Source organism: Diceros bicornis, chromosome 4, assembly GCF_020826845.1.
Source record: "Diceros bicornis minor isolate mBicDic1 chromosome 4, mDicBic1.mat.cur, whole genome shotgun sequence".
NCBI classification, from domain to species: Eukaryota; Metazoa; Chordata; class Mammalia; order Perissodactyla; family Rhinocerotidae; genus Diceros; species Diceros bicornis.
Window position 1 is genome coordinate 35,635,473 of NC_080743.1, and position 23,778 is coordinate 35,659,250.

Here is a 23,778-nt window from a genome sequence, read left to right on the forward strand (position 1 = left end):
ATTCCAGACTAAGGAATTTAGAGTCTATTCAGCAGGCAATGGCAAGCCATTGGAAGTTTTGGAAGCTAATTGAAGAATGGATTAGAGCGAAGCTGAAGACATTTGTGAGGCTACTTGAAGAGTCCAGGCAGGAGATACTAAAGGAAGAACCAGGGCAGTCACAGTATGAGGAACAGGACAGAAGTATATAGGCAATCTGCAAAGGATATCAACAAAGCTTGAAAACAGATCAGTTTGGGGAGCAAAGGAGAGAGAGATAGAAAAGCTGAAGGTGATTGGGCAGTGGTGGTATCATTAATGGAATCAGAAAAAATAAGAAAGAGAAGTGACTTGTAGAACAGTAAAATAATGCTTTATTTTAGCTGTGCTGAGTTTGAGGAATTTCAGATAGAAATGTTTAGTAGGCGTATGGATCTTTGGGAATAGAGTTTAGGATTTTGATTGTGATTGAAGGTGTAGACCTGTCAGACCTCCTAAAGAGGTGACAGTTGAAACCACGGATGCAGATGTGAATATCAAAGGAGAATAGCGGCTGAAAGGCAGTGCCTTGGGGATTCCCCACATGCAGGGTGTGGGAAGGTGAAGATAAGCCTGGAGAGAGACTGGGGAGCATTGACAGGGAGGAGAGAAGAGGAGAGGAGAACAGAACTGTGTAAGATCAACTAAGCTGAGGCAGATGAGAGCCTTAGAAAGAGGGAGAGGTCAACAGGGCCAAATACTTTAGAGAGCACCAGGAGGATGAGAATGTAGAAAGCTGCGTGGAGCTTAGAAGAGGAGATCACTGGTGATGGGTAAAGAAACAACTTCAATAAAAAACAGAGTCCTTCTTTGGAGATATTTGATAATGAAAAGTATAGAGATTGAGGGATTGATGGGGCGTTGGAAGGTGTGGAATCAAGAGTACCTGTGAGTGGGCTAACCTCTGAAAAGAAGATGGACATATTCTGTGCAAGGAGGGCAGGAAAATATACACTAAGAGAGAAATCGTCAGTGGCAAGGAGTGACTTTAAGGTAGCCCTTACCAAGGCAGTGAATAAGAAATATGTTCATTCTCTGAAATTAAAAAATAATTATGTGTTATTGAAAAATCAAGTTAGTTTTTTTTTAAACTGTGTACATAAAACTAATCAAGGGAAGCTGAAGATAACCTTCCAAGTGACTATATTGTATTTATTTTTATATATTCAATGTCCAGCACAGGGCCTGCTATATATTCACGTGCAATAAATAGTTATTGGGGAATATATTATTGGGCTTCAGGACTGATAATTTTAGGAAAACGTCTTTGTGACCTGAAGCTCATTAATTGGCCTAAGTGTCCTTTCTGTGGGAGGACAGCACTTGAAGCCTTTTATGAGGGCATATTAGAGATCTTTTCTTCCTATCAGTTTGAGATTGCTGGCATCTCTTCAAAGTGGCTAGGACATTTGCAACCCACAAAGCTCTAGGGGGAAATAAGACCCAACCAGAGCACAATTATGTTATGCTAGGTCATTATGTGTGCTATGAGGAGAGTGTCCTCAAGCAGAAAGAACTAGTGAACTTAGCAAAAAAGGATGTTTAATAACATTTATTCCTCCATTCTTGCTCACTCAAAATTCCACCTATTTACTGAGCACCTGCTATGTGCCAGGTACTATTCTAAGTGCTGGAGACAGAGCGTCTCCACTCATGGAGATTACATTGCTATGAACAAATAACAACCTTATATGATGTCAGGTAATGATTAGTGCTAGAAGGAAAAATAAAGCAGGTTAAAGAGACAAAAGTTAAATGGGGGGGGATGAGTGAGACTACTATTTCATATAGAATGGCCTTGGAAGGTCTCTGAAGATAAAACACTAAACAGAGATCTGAAAGATCTGGAGGAAGCATGTTCCAGGTAGAGAGAACAGCCAATGCTAAGGCTATTCATTTTTGAGACAGGACTGAACTTGGCACATTTTTGGAAGACCAAAAAGGTCAGAGTTGTAGGAGTAAAAGGAGCAGGTGGAGAGTGGCAGATATGATGTTGGACAGAGAGGCCAGATCAGGAGGGACCTTGAAGGCTTTTATTCTCAGTGTGATGGGAAATCATTGGATGGGTTTTGAGCAAGAAAGTAACATGTTAGGGATTACGTTTTTAGAGGATTGCTCTGACTATGTGGAAATAGATCATAAGAGGGCAAGACCTGAAGCAAGGAGACCAGTTAGAAAGCCGCTGCAGCAATCCAGGCACGAAAAGGTGGAGATCTGAACAAGGATGTTAATGGTGGTGATGAGGAAAGGTGGAAAGATTCTTGACGTATTTTTAATTTTTTAAATAGCAACTTTATTGAGATATAATTCACATAACAAAATTTTGTTTAATTGTACCCATTGAAAGTATACAATTCAGTAATTTTAGAGATAGATATGACAGGACGCGATAATGGAGTTGATTCAAAGTGTGAAGGAAAGAGAAGCATCAAGGATGTCACTTGGATTAGGAATTAAGCAACTGGATGGACACCGATGACATTTGCTGAGATGCAGAAAACAGGGGAGAAGAAAAGTGCCTATGTCACTGGGCTAGGAGGTGACCTATAAGCACGTAGAAAAATGCCTAGTATGTTGTAAATGTAAAATATATTTTTGGTTAAAATATTTCTTCTCTATTTTTGAACACAAAGAGCAAATCAAGGTTTGGTTACTGAAATCAGGATATAGAGTCAGAGAGTTTAAGCAGGAGACTGATTTACTGTTCAGAAGCCAACCTGTCGATCTAGGAAGTTTTATATTTCTACTTTCTGGGGCTAGAATGGTGTCTTAGTTACGGCAGAGGGTTAATTTCTCCTGGAAGCCAGGTAGCAAATTATCTTGCAGGATATTTTCTTTAGGAAGCCAGAGAGCAAATGATCATGTCGGATATTTTTAGAGGGCCATAGCATGGCTTCCGTTATTATCCTCTAATGGAAAAAGAATAAAAGTGTATATCTGATGGTGTATCCTTGTTGCCCAATAAATCATTAATATGTAAAATTTGGTGATCTCCACTGGGATTCCCCACCATTAATTCTACAAGCCTGACTTCGTGATGTGCCAATAGCTTTCGTGAATTGTGTGTATTTATACAGTAAATTTGTAAACAAACTGTAAGGTTTATATATACATATACATCTATAAGACTTAGGCTTACTAGTAATAATTCACATTAAATACTAAAATTATGGATAAACCAATTGGAGAAAGGCCAACTAAGTTGAATGTGGAGAGGGAAATCCAGAGATAAAATTATTTAATGGCAAGTACTTGGTTTGGAATCTTGCTTTATCCTGAGCCTCGGGACTCATTTGTCTCAGTTATACTGCTGTGTAATCAACCACATTGATGCTTAGTGACTTAAGACAACTACTTACTACTACCTCTTCTAGTTTTGTGAGTCGAATGAGCTTGTCTGGGCAGACTTCACTTGGGGTATCTCGTGCAGTTGCTGTCCTAGAGCTGCCGAGGCTGAAGCCACATGAAGGCTCAACTGAGCTGAGTGTCCAAGATGGCTTCTTAATCACACGTCTGGCATTTCTGTGCTCCTTCAAGTGGTCTTTCTTTCTATCAAAGTAACTTAGACATCTGACATGGCAGCTCAAGGCTCCAAGAGGCAGGAGGTGGAAATTTCCAGCCATCACAAAAGCCTGGTCTGAAACTGACACAATGTCATTTCCATCATATTGGTTGAAGCAATCAGAAGTCAGCCCAGATTCCACGTGGTGGAGGAAGAGATTCCATCTTTAGATGGAGGTACGGCATGCATATAGAAGGATGGAAAGAATTGATGACAGCCATTTGGGAGATGAACTACATTTAATCAGCTTGTAACCATTTTCTTAGGAATTGCCAGGCCCTTTACAAAAGATTCTTTTTAAAAAAATTAATCCTCTGATTAATTAGATCAGGAAATAAATCTAAACTAAATATCTGGTAACTAGCACTATACTAAGTCCATTCAATAGTTAGGAAATCAGAGATTTCCAGTTGTTTTGTATCTTTCAAAACTTATCCAACAACACAGAATAATTTTGACACAGAGATATTGTCAAATCTTTAGATGCTATTCCTCAAAAAGTTGATAAGCATATTTGGAGTCTCCTGCAACTCTTTGTTGGTTTTCAGGATCAAGCTTTGATTTTATTTTAAAGCCTAGATCTATAGGCCAGTGGAAAGAGTAATTTCTGGAATCATCCTGGTCATATGTGATCAATGTGATCCATTCAATTTAACTATATGAAGATTTAGTAGATATGAACAATCATATGTGCCTTGGTCAATCACGTCCTATGTATCAGATCTAGAGTAGGGTTACACAAGAGTGGGAAATCAAACAAGGGGGTACCAATTTGAGGTGGAACAAGTCCAGAATGGACCAGAAGTTGAAATGATATGTGAGAGGAATCAGCAAGAGTTGGCAGGTATAAAATCAGGAGCCAACCAGGAGTACTGCCAGGATTTTCTGGAAAAGTGAGAAGAGCAGGCAGCTTAAGCAGGACGAGAGCCAACATAAGAACTGAGCAGCACCCCAGGAGAAACTCCATCCCCACGGTAGCAACTAAGTAGCAATATAGAAGCAGATAAGTAAATTATTAACAAGCTGCTTTAAATAGTTAATAAGATAGAGGTAGGGTAAGGCTAAGAGTGCAGGAAGCAGCAATTGAAAAAATATACTCAGGAGTTGGACCGATAATTATTTAAGATGGGAAAATCTTTTAAACTCAGCTGCTCAACCCCTTCCAGGCATCCCTAAAGAAATTTCCCTCAGACTGGACAAGAGTCTGTAAAATCCATAACACCCATAGGTTAAGGAATTCCCCATTCTTGTTGTTATGAGGAGTTATTTCACTCCCCTCCTGTAATTACAAATTTTCAGTTAAGCCATGCAAAATATTTCCAGAGTGTTTGGCATGTGGCATTCAATGAATGTTAGTTCCTTTCCTTCCTTTCTTTTAGTGGCAAGGTACGCAAAAGACCACTTAGAAAGAAGCAACTCCTGGCCCCATCTCATGAAGGTAGAGCTGATCTGGTTTTATAACAAATTGACTATTCTCAATTTGTTAGTGTCTCTCATGTAGCCACATACTACCCATCAATTTGAATAAAATTATAGTCATCACAGTTTTCTGAATTGTGCATGTAGATTCCAACGTAGGAACAAATTTGACAATCTTGAAGAAAAGTTGCTTACACAGTGTATAAAATAGTCTGCTCTAATTCAAGTTCTTTTGAAATTGAATTAAATTGGACCAACAGAAGTTAAGATCATCAAATGGAAAAGATTTGAGGGCCATACTGAGCTCTGTGATAAGGACTTGGCCAAATATTTTTAGAAACTGATTCCTTCATTTATTAAGAAATCTAAATAAAGATTTCTATATGAAGGTGAAATGACCTTAGAATGAACACTTTCATAAGAATCCAAGCTGTTACATCCTGTATTAGCCAAAACTCTCAGGAGCACACCCTGAGATAGAGGGCCAATGACGAAAACCGTAATTCAAGTGAAGAATGACAAAAGCGGACTTAATTTCCAGAACTGCTCAGTTAATCAAAAAGCCTGGAACTATTCCCAGAATGGTTTTTTTTTTTCCTTTTGAGTCTAGACAAAACCCCAAGATAACCTTTGTACAATTAATCTAATGCCAATGGGATGTGCGAAGGTAGTTAGAGATCTGTATTATCAAAGGGGTTTTACAGAAAATAAAGTGATTTGCAGAAGGAGACTAGGAGAGAAAACGTGAACACAAATCATTTGTATGCGGTGGTTGGGAGGAGAGTCGGGGAGGGCAGGGAAGCATTCAAGGGAAAGAAGAAACAGTTCTACAATGTAGAGGAAGTTCATCAGACTTCAGCTTCCCCAGAGGAAAAGCATCATTTAATTATTGACTTGTACTTGGCACCAGATTTATTCTCCACACAAAGGCTTTAACTCAAATCTAGGAAAAACTCTAAGAGAGAGAAGGAGACATTTTATTTGAAGGTGGGTGCTGTGGATGAAATAGTAAATGAAAATATTTTTATTCTCACTGATGACTAGTAAGTGGAAGTTTCAAATCACACAGTGGCCAAAGGAAAAGATAAAACTAGATGAGAGCATGGTTTACCTCCCTGTGAAAAAGTATCCCTCAGTGATTACTTGGGGTTCATAGACAGCTTTGTGTTATATCAAAGTTCTTATAGTTGAGTCTAATTAGAGCACTCTTATCTTTCCAAGAATTTTTAATGACGAGAGTGTTTGAAACTCTGGAATTTCCTGAGAGGCTCAAATAAATCACATAAATAATTCTCATTGGCCATACATAATATGTTAGTGACGTAGTTCAAGTGCCTTCTGACTTTACCCACTCACTCTTTGAGATTTTACCTAGAAGTACATCTGTTCAATTTGGCCAACTACAGCTAGAAAATACTCTCTAAGAAGGTCAAGTAACACAATAGATACCAGTAGAAGGTAATTTTTCTCTCCCCTACCATCACTTTTTCTGCGATTAGCTGAAGCTAGAGATTCCAAACATAGCCTCCTCGATACTCCAGCAATTCCACTTCTAGGTATATACCCAAGAGAAATATGACCACCTTAAAGATATACAAGATATGAACAAGAATGTTCATAGTAGTTTTTTTTGTAATAACCAAAAACTTAAACAAACCCAAATGTCCGTCAACAGTAGAATATTACAAAACAATGAAAAAGAGCAAGCTATTGTTATATGCAACAACATGGATGAATCCCACAGACATGTTGAATGAAAGAAGCTAGGCACAAAACAATAAAATTATGATTCCATTTGTTAAAAGTTCAAGGACAAGTAAAACTAACTTACAGTCATTGAAGAATAATGGTATCTTTGGAGGATATTGAATGCAATGGGCACCAAGCAGCCTTCTGGGAGGCTGGAAATGCTTCATGCCTTGTCTGTGTGATAGTTCTATGGGTAAACACACGTAAAAAGTAATTAAGCCGTATACTTAAGATTTAAGCGCTTTATTGTATGCATGTTATACCTCAATTTTAAACAAATAAAGAAGCAAAAGGAACTCTTTCAGACCCTTAAGCTTATATTCAAGAGTTTTTATCTATTTAAGGAACCAACATATACTGGAGCAACAGAGGGCATTGAGGAAGCCATTGAGAGGCAAGGTCCCACTAGGGTGCTATAGACATTAGTCATGAATGCCGAAGAAAGCCAAGAGTCAAGTCAGTTGGGAGCAGTTTCATTCTCAAATAAATATGGTTTCACTGGGGGACACTTTTTGCTGGATAAAACTTTATTGAAAGCTGTGCCCTAAGAGTCTACAGTGCAACCAAATGGCTGGGAGAGCACTCTGGTTCATAATCCTTGTCTCCAATTCAATTTCAAAACCCAGCTTCTTGGCTGCTGTTTTGAAACCATGAGAAAAGGTCAGTTGGATCTCAGCAGTGGTCATGGAGAAATCGCAGCTTAACAACAAAACACTGAAAAAATGCTTGAGCATCTTGCAGAAACTTAGGAAGCCAATGCTTTTAGAGGAGAAGCCCCATGCCCTGAGGCCTGATGAGTGGATTGAAACACAGAGGAGTGTGGGGTTGGGGTCTGATTAACAACAATTTTGGTTGCATTCTTGATTCCTCCTTCCTGAAAAAGGAGTCTTGTACCAGCTATTTGTGGAGAGTGGGTAAACTTTTCAGTCAGAATTATTTGTAAGCTTCTAGAGAGTTTATGAATATTAATATGACATTGGGACAAAAAGTTGTGAATGTTATAATGTAGAATTTGGCAAGCAGTTATTTTAGTGTTTAGAATTAATTGATTCAATATCTACTTGTGTTGAACACCTACTAAGTCTCAGGCTCTGTGATATGAGGGTGTACAGGCAGCCTCTGACCTCCTGGAGCTTACAGAACTGCTCTAAGCCTGTTTCTTCATCTAAGATAGCAACCATCTCACATGGTGGTAGTGAGGATTAAACGAGGTCACGCACTTCAACATTTTTTTTACATTGTGTGGCAAATAGCAGGCCCTCATTTGACACGCAGTCACAGGTGTAAGCACAGACTTATGTAGGACAGGATGCTGTGAGAGGACATCAAAGGGGTACATCAGTCAACTTGAGGGCAGAACATCAGAGAAGGCCTCCTTGAGGAGGTGGATGCTAATATAAGACCTAAAAGAATCAGTAGGACGGGCCGGCCCGGTGGCGCAAGTGGTTAGGTGCGCACACTCCGCTGCGGCGGCCCAGGGTTCGCCGGTTCGGATCCCTGGCGCGCACCGACGCACCGCTTGTCAGGCCATGCTGTGGCAGCATCCCATATAAAGTGGAGGAAGATGGGTGTGGATGTTAGCCCAGAGCCAGTCTTCCTCAGCAAAAAGAGGAGGATTGGCAGATGTTAGCTCAGGGTCGATCTTCCTCACACATAAAAAAAACAATGAGTAGGAGATAAAGCCAGGAGAGAGAGGAGAAGATTCCCTCCAGAGGGTTAGTGGTATAAGGGCACAGAGGTGAGAGACAACTGGCAATAGTTCAATATAGCTGGAGAGTAGAGTTCCAGCTGCAGAGTGTTAAGAGATGAGGCTGGCTAGATGAAGTGTGCTGGTAAACCAGCTCTAGGAGTGTTGGCTGATTTCCATAGCATGAATATTCCCATCGTGGCTGATTTTGGCTGCCAACGGTTTAACAACCAGCACCCAAAATTTCTGAATTTTTAAAAATCAGCTCTGCAGCAGGTACAAGTGACCTCCAGCATACCCTGGTTGCTGGGTCAGAAGTTCGGATGGACTCCAGGGCCACAGGTAGCTACTGACATGCTTTCATCCAGGGAAACAGAGCATCAGGTCAGAGTTTTACAAAGATCACTCTGGCTTCAGTGAGGAGGGGAGAGGGCCATTCTGCAGGCAGGGAGGTGCAGTAATCCAGGCTGGAAATTATGGTAAGTTTAGTGGAAGTGGCAGTTGGGAAGCAGAAAAAAGTGGATTTAGAAGATACTAGAGCAACAGATGATTGATCAGATGTGGAGGCTTAGGAAGGGGGAGCTTCTAAGAAATAAATCTGGGGTTGGGCTTGGGTGATGGGGTGGACTCTGGTATTACTCTCTGAGAGAGAAAACTTGGAAAGCAGGAAATGTTTGGGAGGAAGCAGACTCATTTATATGTTTGAACTTACTGAGTTTAGCTCCTCATCCAAGTGATGATCTCCAGGAGGCAGCTGGCTCTACATGTCTCAGCCCAGCAAGAGGCTTGGGAGGGAGGCTAAGATTTGAAAATCATCTGCCAAGAGATGGTAGTCCAAGCTATGTTAGCGCCTGAGATCACCAAGGGAGAACCTAGAACAGACCTGAAGGACACCGCTGTTTAAGGGATGGGGCCAAAGAAAAGGAGCATAAAGAGGAAGGGAGAGGGACTGGATTGTTGGGAGGAGAAACAGAAGAGGAATGTGCTGTGGAGCCAGAAGTGAGCCTTTCAAGGCAGGAGTAATTGGTGATGTTAAACACTAAGACAAACCAATAATGACAGAAAAGCAGCGATTGGATTCAACTAGGACGTTGTGAGCAGTGTCCTTGGTAAGGGTAGATTTAGTGAAGTCCAATTGCAGCCAGTTGGGTTATGAATGCAAGTGGGAAAGTAGAGGCAATAAGTGTAGGAGACTTTCAAAAAGGATGGCCGGTCAGGGAAGAAGAGAAGATGGGGTGGTGACTGGAGAGGGAAGTGGGAACTTGGAAGAGTATATTGTTTGTGCATTTGGCTTGTGTGTGAAAGGAGAGATATGTTTTAAAATGCTGAATAATTTAGCAAACACTTACATAATACTTGCTTTGGCTCAGGCACTGTTCTAAATGCTTTACACATATTCTCCCATTTAATCCTTGTAAAGGGGAGATAGTCTTATGAACATCGTTCTACTGAGGGAAAAACTTGGTTAAGGCCACACAGCTGGTAAAGGGTGGAGTCAGGATTTGTCCCTAGGTTACCTATCCTGAGTCTGTGCAGTTATCCTTTACCCCTGGGTCCCTTGCTGTGTTCTGTGGACTCTGTGGATGGGAAGGAGTCATCTATGGAGAAGAAGAGTTTGAAGGTACAGGAGGGGGAGGAAAACTAGTAGAAGAAGATACCTCCAAAGGCTGGAGGGGAATGGGGTCAGGAGCACCAGTGGAGGGTCAACCCTAGACAAGAAGGAATATTGAAATAGGAGGAAAAGAGGATAGAAATTAAGGGTATAGCTGCAGGTAAATTTATAGATTTGGCGACAGGAAATAGAGGCTTTTTCAAGGGTGTGAAGGAGAAATGGTCTGGAAGCAGCAGTAGGGAGTAAGGAAGATCCTGAGCTAATCTTCAGACCCAAAAGTTTTATACAGGATGTGAGAAAAGAGCAGCTGTCACTTGAAATGGCTGCTCAGTGTCTCAGGGGAGAGCCAAGTTTCACTTAACGGCAAAGAGTGAAGGCTAGATGACGATGTAAGGGAACTTAATCATGGGATAAGATTAGGGGGGCTCAGAGGAAAGATCTGGAAGAGAGAGAGAAATGCGGGATTGGGATGAGAGGAAGGGAGAGGGTAGGACACCAGGAACCAGTGGGGCTTACATCTTGAGTGGAGATCAAGGATGACAAGTGTATGTGTCAAGGATGACAAGACTACTGTGTATGGTGAGTTTCCCTGGCTGAGAGTACACTAAGAAGTCAGTCTCCTGGTTGGGTGAGGAGAGGTGAGGAGCGGAGAGGAGAAGAGAAGAGAGGAGGAAAAACGGGGAGATGGGGATGGTTCAGTAGTTAGGGCGTCTTGGAGGGGTGGCACTTCCAAATGAGTCAGCATTCTGGAAGGTGAAAAGAGCAGCCTCTGACACAAGTCACTGTGGTCTGGATCTACCTAGCAAGGTTCTTGGGACAGGCTTGTAGGAAGGCTCCTAATTTTATGTGTGTGTGTGCTGAGAAAAGTCCTATCTCGTGTTTTTGATATTAAGACTGGCAAGTCTTGTAACATTTTGTACCAATAGTATATTTCCCTGAATGGGTGTTTTGGGTGGGCTGGCCATATCGCCTGTCAAAAGCGGTGAGTATTCAAGCAGCCTGGGCAGCTAGCTGTTGACCACATCATTATGCTGTGCCCCCAAATATCTGTAGCACAACAGACAAAAGGAAAATTGCCTTGTTTTTAGAGAAATATTACAAACCAATAAGAAAAATGACAAAACAAATCCCCAAAAGAGAATGGGCAAAAGACTCGAGTGAGCAATTCAGAGAAAGAAATATGAATGAGCAATAAACATTTGAAAAGATGCCAACCGTCACTTATCATTAATGAAATACTTTTCACTTATTATATCTGCAAAGATATATAAAAAATTAATTCTATAGAGCGTACAGTGTTATCTACTTCTAGTGGAATACCATATAACCATTAAAAGAATGAGGTAGAACTACATGTTCTGCAATGGAAAAATCTCAATATATTGTTAAAAAGAAAAAAAATCAAGGTTCAGAATAATATGTTTTATAAGATACTATTTTAAAAAAATTGGCTCTGTATATGCACATATGTGCTTGTAAATGGTCAGAAAATGTTTGGAAGACTATAGAAGAAAACATTATCATGTCTAACTCTGGAGAGTAGAATTCGGGGCCTAAGGGGATACAGACCATGGGGAGGGACAGAGACTCTTTTTAAAAATATTTTTTGTTGTAGAAAATTTCAAACATACACAAGGTAGAAAGAACGAAACAATGACTCCGTCTCCATTTACCCATCACCTAGGTTCAACAACTATCAACATTACTTTATTAGGCTACCCTTTTGTTCTACTTGAAAAAAAATTACCACTTGTACGTATTATTTTTATATTAAAAATAAATCTAACATAATGAAAGTGATTTGCCCACTGCCTCACAACCAGGGGCTTGTTAGCCCAAACTTTAGCCCCCAGAAGCAGGAGAAGCATTCAGAAACTAGGAGTCTGTGGAGTATTAAATACTCTGCTCTTGAATTCTGTTAGTTTGCATAGCTAGGGGGACAGCTAACCTTATCCAGATACTATAAAATGATCCTGAATTTAAAAAGCAACATCAAAGGAAGACTGTCTGCTCTGTAAGGGGGAATTTAATATGTTCACCAACCCCCACTCACAAACCCCAGTTCATGTTTTATTAACGGACAACTTGATTCATCCTACAGCTTATTTTTATCTCTGTATTAAGATTTACTTTATTTCCCAGCAGATCCCAAAGCTAAGAAAACAGTGCCTTTCTCTTCAAATTGGTATGTCATGAGTAGCCAGATAGCGGCTGCCAGATCTTACCCTTGGTCACAGCAGCCTGGTGGATGTCTCATGCCAGAGGTTCAGGGGAGCTTGGAAAACACATAGATTTCCAGGCCCCATTTGGGATAGAGTGCCGAATCCTGAGGACTGAAAATGAGGATACCTGCTCCCAGCATGCATCCATTCATTTACTCAAGAATCATTCATTCTACATGCCCTACTCTTGGCCAGGCTCTGTGCTAGAATTAGGACTATGAAGTTGAGCAGCACATGGCCCCTGACCTTCAGGAGCTTATCGAATCTGGAATGAAACTTGGAAGATTTGCTCTGCTTCCTTTGCCAGGATTGCTCTTTCCTATCTTATCTACCTATTCTTACTCATTAGCCAAGAGTTACCATCTCTGATAAACAACACTTAAAATTTAGTTTCCTCTGCTAGGAACGCCCTTCCTATCTTGTCCGTCTATACTTACTCATCCTGCAAATCCAGGTCACCAGTTCCTATCACTGTAGCTCTGCCTGACTCCTCAAATCCAAGCTAGTTACTTTGCTTATCAGATTGCATTATAGATTCTTACATGTTTGCATCCCTTTAGCGCAGAGCCTTTGATTCTCCAGTTCCTACACAGTGTGTGGCATATATTCGTTGAATTAATGCTTAAAGAAGTGTAACAGCATAAATTTCTTTGGGTTTTACGCCACTTAGGGTCTCATAAATGCCTTCAAAGATAATCTCCTTGGCCTATCATCCCCTCCACAACTGCTGCTCTTTTCTCTGTATTCTACCAAAGCACAAATCTTATCTGAGAGGGCCTAAGGCTCCAAATAACAAGAGCAGATATATGTCTGGGGTCCCAGCCCTAAGCAGCTAAAATATATTGTTTGTCCCTTTGAAATAGACATTGGTGTTGATTTCAAAACCATTGCTTGATCCTTTCCACTTTAAATACTTTAAGTATAGGAAGAAATCGGAATTTACAAACGTTATCCCAGTATCAGTGTGCTGGTATGAAGTCTTGGAACATCATGAAGGTCACTGCAAGGCTTTTGTATGATCTCAGAACTCTAAAGAAAGACTAGCCAACATGTGCCAGGCGAAGAATCAGAATGAATAAGCTCTAGACCAAGAGTCAGGGAACCTAGCTTCTGCTTCCTCTCGAGGCTTTAGTTTCTTCATGTGCAGAAAAAAAAAACACCAGAATTTGGTGTCTGAGTGTTTTCAAGGGTCCCTCTTGGCTTCAAGCTCTATGAGTCCATAAACCAGGAAGCAAATATTTTCAGTAAATTGAAACAAAAAGCTAATTCTCTTATCTGATCTTATCTTCTCTCCTGTAAATAGCTGTTGGGACTCTGGGGAATAACAATATATATTACAAAGTATTCTTTTTTTCCATTACTAATCCTTTCTGTGAATTGAGACATTTATAGGTAACAAGCAAGAAAAAGTCCCTGTGGGAAATCGACTTCAAGAGAAAATTCCAATGTCCATTGTTTTTCTTGATTTCTTTTTGGCAAAGATATCTTAATTCTAGCTGCCAATGCATATTTTGAATTTAATCCAATGGTAGAGGAGATTTTGTCCTTATTTATAACCCCCCTGCTGACGGCTCTTACTATGGGTGGGAACCCAGGCTGTCTGGAGCCAGTCTTGGCACCTGAGCTTCTGGGATGTGACAGTCCCAAAGGCTCCCATGACCCTGCCTGCAGCAGGACCATTGTCGGTATCACTGTCTTCCTAGAAACAGGACTGCCACAGGACTTCTTTATAACAGAGCTTGTTTAATTTTAGTTCAAATTTCTGTTTAACATCAATGATTCTGCTAAGAGAAATCAGGTCCTACTGGTTGATAAGTATCTTCTTAATACAGATTTACATCAAATACCAGAGTGAGAGAAGTAAGAAGTGGCCTCCACCCAAAGAAAATTAGAATAATAAGTACTAATAATTATCAAGTGCTGACTATATGCAGTCCTTATCTCATCTATTCCTCACACAACACTATGAGATAAGACTATTATCTGCCCCATTTTATAAATGAAGAAATTGAGGTTCAGAGGGGTTAGTATCTAGTCTAAGATTACTCAGTCTACCAAACTGGTATTCAGATCCAGCATATCTGACTCCGTAGTCTGTGCATATAACCACAATGCTCTACTGCCTCTCAAGAACTGTATATGTATGCTATCAGAGCTGGGAGACAGTCCTGAGCAGAACTGCTGATTTAAGGTTTTTAAATGGATTCCAAAATGTTAATAGAAGCTAATTGTCAGCATGTCTCCTGAGTTAGCCACGAGAAAAGTTTTGGATAATACAGAAAAGAAGTCTTTGCTAAATAAAGATAAGCTTAAGAAACATCCACTGGGTGTCCAGGATGCAATTAATCCGGGAGCAATTAATAAGTTGTATTAGTTAAGGTAAATGACTTCAGCTATTATAACAAATGCTCCCACATCCCAATGGCTCAGCACAACCAACATTTATTTCTCCCAGTGCAAGGTGGTTGGAGGTGGGCTCTGCTCCACGCAGTCATTCAAGGCAGGGTCAGGACTAGGGTGAGCTAAAGGTAAGAAGGGCACTCATCTCAGGTGCAAAATTTAAGGGAGTGCCAAAAAACTTAGTAATCAAGATAAATAATATTTTAATGCAATATTTTGGAAAAAAATGAAAACTAATGCGAAAATATTCATGATGAACATAGTCTCACAATTTTAAATTAAGATAGGATGGAACAGAGCTGGGATAAGGGTGAGGTGATTGAGTTGTACTGGCTAATTAAAGACAAATTTTAAAAATTCAGGTAGAAGTAGAAAGATTTTTACTCAGAAAATGTAGATTCATAGGTGTGAATAAAACAAAAGCATGCTCCCTCTCACCACACCTGGACTCTGACAAAGGGAAAAAAGGGTCCTGGACCAGTGAGGGAGCAAATATTGCATTTTCTCATTATTCCAGGCAAGAGATGGAGCACAAGGGTGCAGAGACTGGAGTGAGCTTTGACAACATGGTATCCCAAGGAATTAGTTTGCTTACCCAGACAGGGAAGAACAGCTCTTTTCCTGGCAGGCTTCAGTGGGTAGCTGCCTTGGAAAAATAGCCCCAGACAGCTTTCTGTTTAAGGGACTAACTGAGGTAGTTATTATTTTCATGGAGAGCAGCCAGGCTGCCTGTGTACAAGATACCCAGGAACCATTTTAAATTATATCACTAAAAACCAGCCATTCTCTTACATTTTGAGTAATATTTATACCCAAATATAAACTCTCATACTACAGACCAGCTGCATCAACCTGCTTTTAATGCAAGACCAACTGACTTCAATTAATTTAAAGCATAGTCTGCTGGTCAGAGAGAGAAAGATTTGCTATCAAGTGGCAGACGCAGGCAGCGGGGAGAGTCCTGGGCACCCTACTAGGATACGCTTCCATAGACAGGGCTTTCCTGACAATCCTGGCTGAAGTGGCACCCCTACCAGTTACTGCCACATGACCGTATTTATTTTCTTCATGGCACTTCTCACACTCTGGCATTTTCTTATTTAGTCGATAACTTGTTTACTGTCTGCTCTCACGGCAAACCCACTATGTTGTGAGTACCAAATCAGGGACCTTGTCTTTCTTGTTTGCCCCAGGACCCTCAGCACACAGAACAGTGCCTGGCACACAGCAGGTGCTCAATAAATATTGGAATGAATAAGTCAGTAAGTTGGAGCCAATCTGTTGATTCTACCTGGACTACTTTTCTGTCACAAAATTCTTCCACAGTGATTAGCACATTAATATTCACTCAATACATGATAGCCGTAATTATTATTGTGGGGGATTACAAATGGCCCTGGACCAGTGAATCAAAAGGAAGGATACTGACAGTACCACATTCAGTGCTTTGATCCAATAAGAGAAGCCCAACTTCAGATTATGCCATTATAAGAAGTTTTACATGTGTAACTCCATACCAATAAACCCTCATATTTTAAAACCACCACATTTTCTAGGACTTTCTATGATTCTTGGTGGATAATGGACATGAAAAGAGTTCTTAAAGACTCAACACTAATGGATAATTATACACACACACACACGTGCACACACATACACACATATGCATACATATTTAGACTAGATAGATAGATGACAGATAGACATACTGATAGAGATATATAGGTATAACTATAAATAGATAGGTGTAAGTTTCCTAACACACATAATTCAACACATGACATTAGCACTCACTGCAGAGTGAATTTCTTGCCCATCAATTTCTACATCATCAAGCAGCATTTATCAACTAAATGGCTTGGAGTAATTTATGATCCAAGTTCAAATAACTGCCACGATCCAATATTGTAATGACCTATATTAAAATCCTTGTATTTCATCAAGCTGGGTACACTTTTAGATATTGGGTCATATTACTCTGTTCAGCAGCAATACTCATCAGATGATATGATCAATCTATGAGAATCCATAATAAATTCATATTGTATCAATTTAGAGTCAACACTACATTTTAACATTCTCCACATTTTAATATTTTAACATTACCTGCATTTTAACATCTCTGAAATCAAGATGTCTTATAATCAACATCTTATGACTAAGGTATTTCTTTTTATTTTCTTAAAAGCTGTTATTAAAGTCATGGTGTATCTTCTCATCAATGGCAACTTAGAATCAAGAAAGTGTGGTATTTGTAAGGAACATGATAGACGGGTTTATAATCTTAACATACTAAGAACGCACACAAAATGATAATAAAAGCTGTAAGACCTTGAGAGGTAAATGGGCAAAGAACACGAACCTTCCATTCACATACGAAAAATGTAACTAGCCAGAAAATATAAACCACCTCACTAGTACTCAAATAAGTGCAAATTAAAACAAAAAGGAAACTACATTTCTGCCTTTCAGATTAGCAAAGAATAATTTTTTAAATAATCCAGTGCTAATTGAGTGAGATAGAATGGGCACTGTCATCAAATGTTGCTGGGTAAATTGGTACAAAATTTCTAGAAAGAAATTTGGCAGCACGTATTAAAATTCTTACAATGTTCACACTCTGTTTATTCTTCTAAGAATGTATGACAAGAGAACAATCAGAAATAAGTCAAAAATTTATTCATAAAGACAGCAAGTGGGAAAAAGTCAAGCTTCTAAATTTACATACTATATGTCAGTTATGTAAGGAATTCGGAGAGAAATGATTATAATAAAATATGCCAAGTTATTAATGAGTGATTTTATTCATGCTCCTCTACGCTTGTGTGTACTTCACAAGTAAATGTGCATTATTTTCATAACTGGAAAAAAATTTAAAAACTGAAAAGAAAGAAAACAATTTTAGGATATTCTGACAAAAACTGCTTACCAAAAGTCTGTCTTTGTGTGAGACTTACACACTAAAAATTATGTATTTGTGGGCTGTTATATATTTGTGTGACATGATGCACAAGATAAAATATTTCAAGTTTTGTTAGATCTAGAAGACTTAAAAATCTTGATCCTTGAATTTTAAATTTTGGGGCAAATTTTTTTAAAGCTTTTTATCATTTGACTCTTTTTTTAAACACTGGCACTTCATTGGTTCAACTTACTCTCTTAAGCATTGTCTTCCTGGATGAGGAAGTATTCAATGTCTTCACTAAAGATGGTATTAGTCAGCTTTTTATTATCTCTTGCAAATAATAGTCGGATACAGTTCCCAACATGTAAATATTTATTTATCTAAAAATACAACAGAGAGTATACGCCACAAATTAACAGTTCTGTAAAAAGAACATTGCAAGATTTCCGTTTAATAGGACTCCTATGTCCAATTCAATACTGCCTCAGCATGGAACAGAGTCTCCCAGAGGTCTTTCATTGTTTCTTATTCTCCCTATGTCTCAGGGTCATCTCCGATCTTGAAATTTTATTTTTGCTTACGTATTATCTAAAAAACAACAACAAAATGCAATATGACTTGATTTGTGCCTTTGAGATCAGAAAGAAAACAACCAGTTAAAATTGATACTAAATTTATATACTATATTTCTTCCATATTTCAGTAACTTCCTTATTATATGCAATGCTTCATGTATTTATATTTTTGGTATTTTACTTAAGTATGCTGACATAAAATATCATTCAGGCCTTCAAGTATCTTGCAGGTTAGTTAGGGGAGGTGGGGTTTGTGGGGCAGATAATGTAATCAGCATTTATAATTTAAGGTGAAACTTATCCATTCTTTTATTCAACATAAGTTTATTGAGTGTGTGGCATTAGCCAGAGAGAGTTCTAGGCATTGGGATATAGTGAGGGACAAGGCATAGCCTTTTCTCCCTGAATAGGAGGGTAATTGGACACTCAGAGAGCGTGGAAGAGAGGTGGGCTTCCATTAACTGTGTATCCCAAAATAATCTCAGTTTCTTTCCTCCTTACCCCACATTCTTACTCCAAAAATCCAGCCAAGTGGGCTTCTCATTCAGTAGATCTGGGGTGAGAACTGGAACTTGATTTGTTTTTTTTATTAAAGCTCTCCTTGATAATTCTGATACACAGTCAAGTTTGGGAACCACCATATGACTAAACAGCCACAATGATCTCTCATGGAAGTAGGAGAAATTGTTGAAAGGCAACACAGCAATGTTTCTTTGAATCATCTTTCCTCACAACATCTTGCTGCTGTTAGAATTTTGGTTTAGAACATAAAATAATTAATAATATTGTCTCTAACTCTGTACGACTATATACATAGGACTGTCCTGTGCTTTTCCAGATGATTCTTTGCTTTTTAAATTATTGAATTAATATTCAACTGAAGTTATTTCTTTTGTTTTTATTTGAAATTATCTTCTTACAAAGATAATGCTGCAATCCAGTTTCTTATTGTTCATCTGGTTGGTACAAGCCTGTGACTCTTTCACAGTTTCACAAATGTGCCATCCTTTCTTGTATCTGGACCTTTGTACATCCTACTCCCTTTCCCATTCATTGGCTCTTCATATTTAGGTATCGAGCGTGGAAAAACAGTCAATTTTTACACATACTAGGTCTCGAAAGATGTAACTTCCATGTATCCTGTGACAGAAAGCTATTGAGGATGGGTAAAACAAGAAAGAGGAAGAGAAGACTCAGGAAACAGCTAGCTAAGGAATAGTAGCCAAGGGAAGGAAGTTCCAGAATGATGTTGTACAGCGGATGCAGAAATTCAGAAGGGAGAGCTCTAGGGTGAAGAAGAAAAAAGAACTCTTGAAAAATAACATAGACTAACATTTGGCCGATACGATGCAGTAATTAAATAGTCACATAGAAAATTCTGAAAATGAAAAAAGAAAGCAAATAGAAGGTTGTTGGTAAAGGAAAATGCAATTCTTGCATACTCTTTGGCTCAGCAGTGAATGATATTTACATCATCATTGTAATAATCCACTGATTATTTCCTTTACCACAAATTGTCATATGACTTTCTTGGGATGCGCGGGGAGGGAAGCTGAGTGTATGAGCAATGGTGGTGTAAGAGCATAAATCCTCTACCAATGCAAAAAGTCAATAGAGAAGATGTAAATTTGATAAATAAGAAATAATATACATACCAGAAAGTAATATGGAAAAAAATGCCAGCAGAAATAGCAATAAGAATTCAAAGTTGTTGCCTAAGACAAGGATGGGTGGAGGATAGGTAATGTGTACAGGGGACTGTGTTGTTATTGTTTTCTCTAGGAAAGTCTTTTAAACTTTTAGAATATTTTTATTATCATTGTTGTTTGAAAAGTACATATATTTATTTGGTTAAAAAAGCAAATCAACATGTATATATTAAGCAACTACCATGTGCCTGGTAACGTGCTTAACTCTGCCCACGATGTAACAGAAGATACAAAACATGGTTTCAATGCTCCAGGACCCTCGGTCACTTTGGAGGATATAAGTTTCTCCCTATGTATAAAAAGCGATTAAAGAAAAAGGTGTGACTAAATCTGAGAAAAAAAGTGTGAAAAGTTTTGTATTCAAATTATATGCCCCATAATGTTTGTAAATAATGTGTGTAAAATAAAAGCAGTATTGAATTTATAATTTTTTTCCTTATTCAAAGGACAATGAAAATGAATCACTCTGTTTTAACTCCTTCCTAAGGGTTTCCAAATTTGGAGGCCCCACTGAACCCTCCTTGAAAGCAGGACTATATTGGACTGGCTAAACTCAACATTGCTACTGTAATGGCGGTTTTGCAGTCTTCAATCTCGGCTCCATTTACAGAGTCGAGAACAGAAAGTTCTTAACTGTTTACTTTGTACCAAGGACTTTGTTCTTATAAGATGAGCATTGGGGTCATGTTCCCTTTTTCCCATTAACTGTCTTAAAGGATGCTGCAGAGACAACTGAAGGAGGACAATCAAATAAGAAAATAAAAACAAAAGGGTCAGAAGAATAGAGGGCAAAAAAGAAAAGAAGAGAATACAAATATTGTGTCGGTCAGGACTTTGGGGACAATTTCTTGCCATTGTTGCATATTTTACTTGGACATCCTGTCACTTCCTCTGTGGCCTTTGAGACAGAAGTATTTGTCAGGAAGGTTAAACTCACGGAAGAGGTTGTTTATGTTGCATGTTCCTTGGCAAGACATTTATCTTCTGGTCCTCTGAAAAGTGTTAAGTTACAGCGGACAATTAAGTCTACTCAGGTTAGAAGGTGTCAAATGTATTTGAATTAAAAAAAAAAAATGAAAAGAAATCTCTAGAGGGAAGATGTATCCCAGAGATCCACTGCTGCATACACTCTGGAAGTCTTTTTTATCCCCAGACTAATAAATCCAACAGTCTCAAAGCCTGAGAACTATTTGCTTTTTTAGACTAGTGGATTTTAAAGGTTATACATGCTTATTAAATATATTTTGGAAAAAAGAGACAATATACAGAAGAAAGCAACCGTCAGGAAAATACTGCATTGGTTGAAAGAAGGACATGGAAAGTCTTTGGAGTGAGGGCTGAGACTTTCATGGGACCTGCTTCAGGAAGAGCAGATGGTCACTAAACTGCCTAGGAAGCAGGAGAGTTCTGAGTAATTCAAGGCTGTGTGTTTGCTAAGTGGGGATTAGCACCCAGCCTCTTCTCTAAACAAATTTTAAGCAAATATGTAGAAAATAAACTTTTGTACGTGAGGCAAATAATTAGCCTACTCAGGTTCCCCACAGATCTTAGTCTGGCCCCGAGTTCAGGCCACGAACTTTTCTTGCTGTTACATTTAATTCCAAATGGTCCTTCTGCCATTGATTCTCCTCACTGCTGCCTGACTGATCTTTCTGAAGCACAACTCTGATCATGTGATCTTTGCTCTAAAACTCTGAGGCTGCTCATGGCCTAGGGATAGATCTTAGAACGGATCTGGCTCCCCAGCCACTGGGAAGAGAGCAGGAGAGAAAAACCACTTAAACAGTGCAGGCTATGGAACCACTATCCCCAGTCATGAGCTCATGCCAGGGAATGAGGATGATGTGGAAGATGCTAGTCTTATATACCTAGCTGTTTCTCACTGCTGAATTTTTGCTCAGACTGTCTCTTCTTCCAGAATTCCAGAAGAATATCTGCTCGTCTTGTAAGTCTCAGCTCAAGGGTTATCCTTCATACTAAATCTTTCCTGACAAGTTCCTCACCTTCCATTATCTTTTTCTTTCTGTCTTCTCTCCCTCTCCAAATCCAGGCAGTGGTTGAGAGGTAGAAAAGCTTAGGGTTTTTTTTAGCATTAAATCAGTGTCCTATGGCAGTGTGAGAGTAGTTACTGTAATATCATCTTAAGGGAAACTATAGACTCTGGTTACACTGAGGGCATTTGGCAGCTGCATGGTGCTCCATGCCTTATGCACATAAACATTTGTTGGTAATTGCTCCCTACTGGACCCTGAGACTGCAATGTGTGGAGGATGGGGAACAAGCCCATCTTGTGAGCTAAACGCAAGAGTTTGAATGTCTCCTTTGGGCAGAGGAATGCCCATTTATCTTTTCCTCTTCCTGAATCCCCTTCTTCGTTTGGGTGCAATCAATTATGCTTTTGCTAGGAAAAACAAATTAAATGTCTTACAGTGAGTTTACCCTGCAATTGGAGTGAAGCTAGAGGAAGAGTATTCTTGTCCAGGAAATCTCTTTGCCATTCAAAATGTGACCCAAGGACCCATCTAACCTGAAAGTGATTGATCTGAGGTTTGCAGCCAAAATAGTTATTTAAAAAATATTTTTGCTCAGCACACTTGAAGTACCTTTCCACCTGCTGCCATTGCTATTGTTTAATTAACAGTCTCCAGGTGTCAGGCCAGCAGACCTGGATCAATCAGCCTTTGTGATTGAAGGTGAATGCAGTTAATAATATAATTTTGAGATGCTTGAGTTTAATTCCACTAAACGTTCATTATCAAACTGTGGGTTCATTGAGGATTTACAGTCAAAGAAGATGGGTGGTGAATAAAGCCTCCATATGGTCCTTACTCACTCTGGGTTCCACCACCAGCTCTGCCTGTCCAGCCATACTTGCTTGTTATTAAACAAACAACCGTGCAACTTACGTATAGATTTTGTCCTGTGACCCACAACTGAAAGGAGATGTTTACTCCCTGCTTGAGAGGTTGGTTGTTTGTTTTTGGTAGAAGTGATCAGACACTGAGATATCATGGCCAAATGTTTTTTTTTTTTTTCAGACTTTATTTTTTTAGAGCAGTTTTAGATTTACAATAATTAGGAGGAAGGTACAGAGACTTCTCATATACCCCCTACACCTACACATGCATAGCCTCTCCCGTTATCAATATCACTGACCAGAATGGTACATTTTTAACCTCAGATGAACCTACATTGACACATCATAATCATCCAAACTCCTAAGGGCTCACTCTTGGTGGTGTACCTTCAATGGATTTGGACAAATGTATAATGACATATATCCATCATTATAATGTCATACAGAGTATTTTCACTGCCCTAAAAATCCTCTGTGCTCTGCCTATTCATCTCTCCTCCTGCCCACCCTGGCAACCACTGATCTTTTTATTGTCTCCATAATTTTGTCTTTTCCGGAATGTCATAGAGTTGAAATCATACAGTATGTAGACTATTCAGATTGGCTTCTTTCACTTAATAATATGCATTTAAGCTTCCTCCATGTCTTTTTATGACTTGATAGCTCATTTCTTTTTAATGCTGAATAATATTCCATTGTCTGGATCTACCACAGTTTATTTATCCAGTCACCTACTTGGTGGTGATTGGATATCTTGGTTGCTTTCAAGTTTTGGCAATTGTGAATAAAGCTGCCATAAACATTCCTGTACAGGTTTTGTGTGGACATAAGTTGTCATCTCTTTTGGGTAAGTACAAAGCAGCACAATACCTGGATCATATGGTAGAATATACAGGCATACCTTGTTTTATGGCACTTTGCTTTACTGCACTTCACAGATACTGCATTTTTTACAAATTGAAGGTTCGTGGCAACTCTGTGTTGAGCAAATCTATCAGCGCATTTGCTCACTTCATGTTTCTGTGTCACACTTTGGTAATTCTTGCAATATTTTAAACTTTTT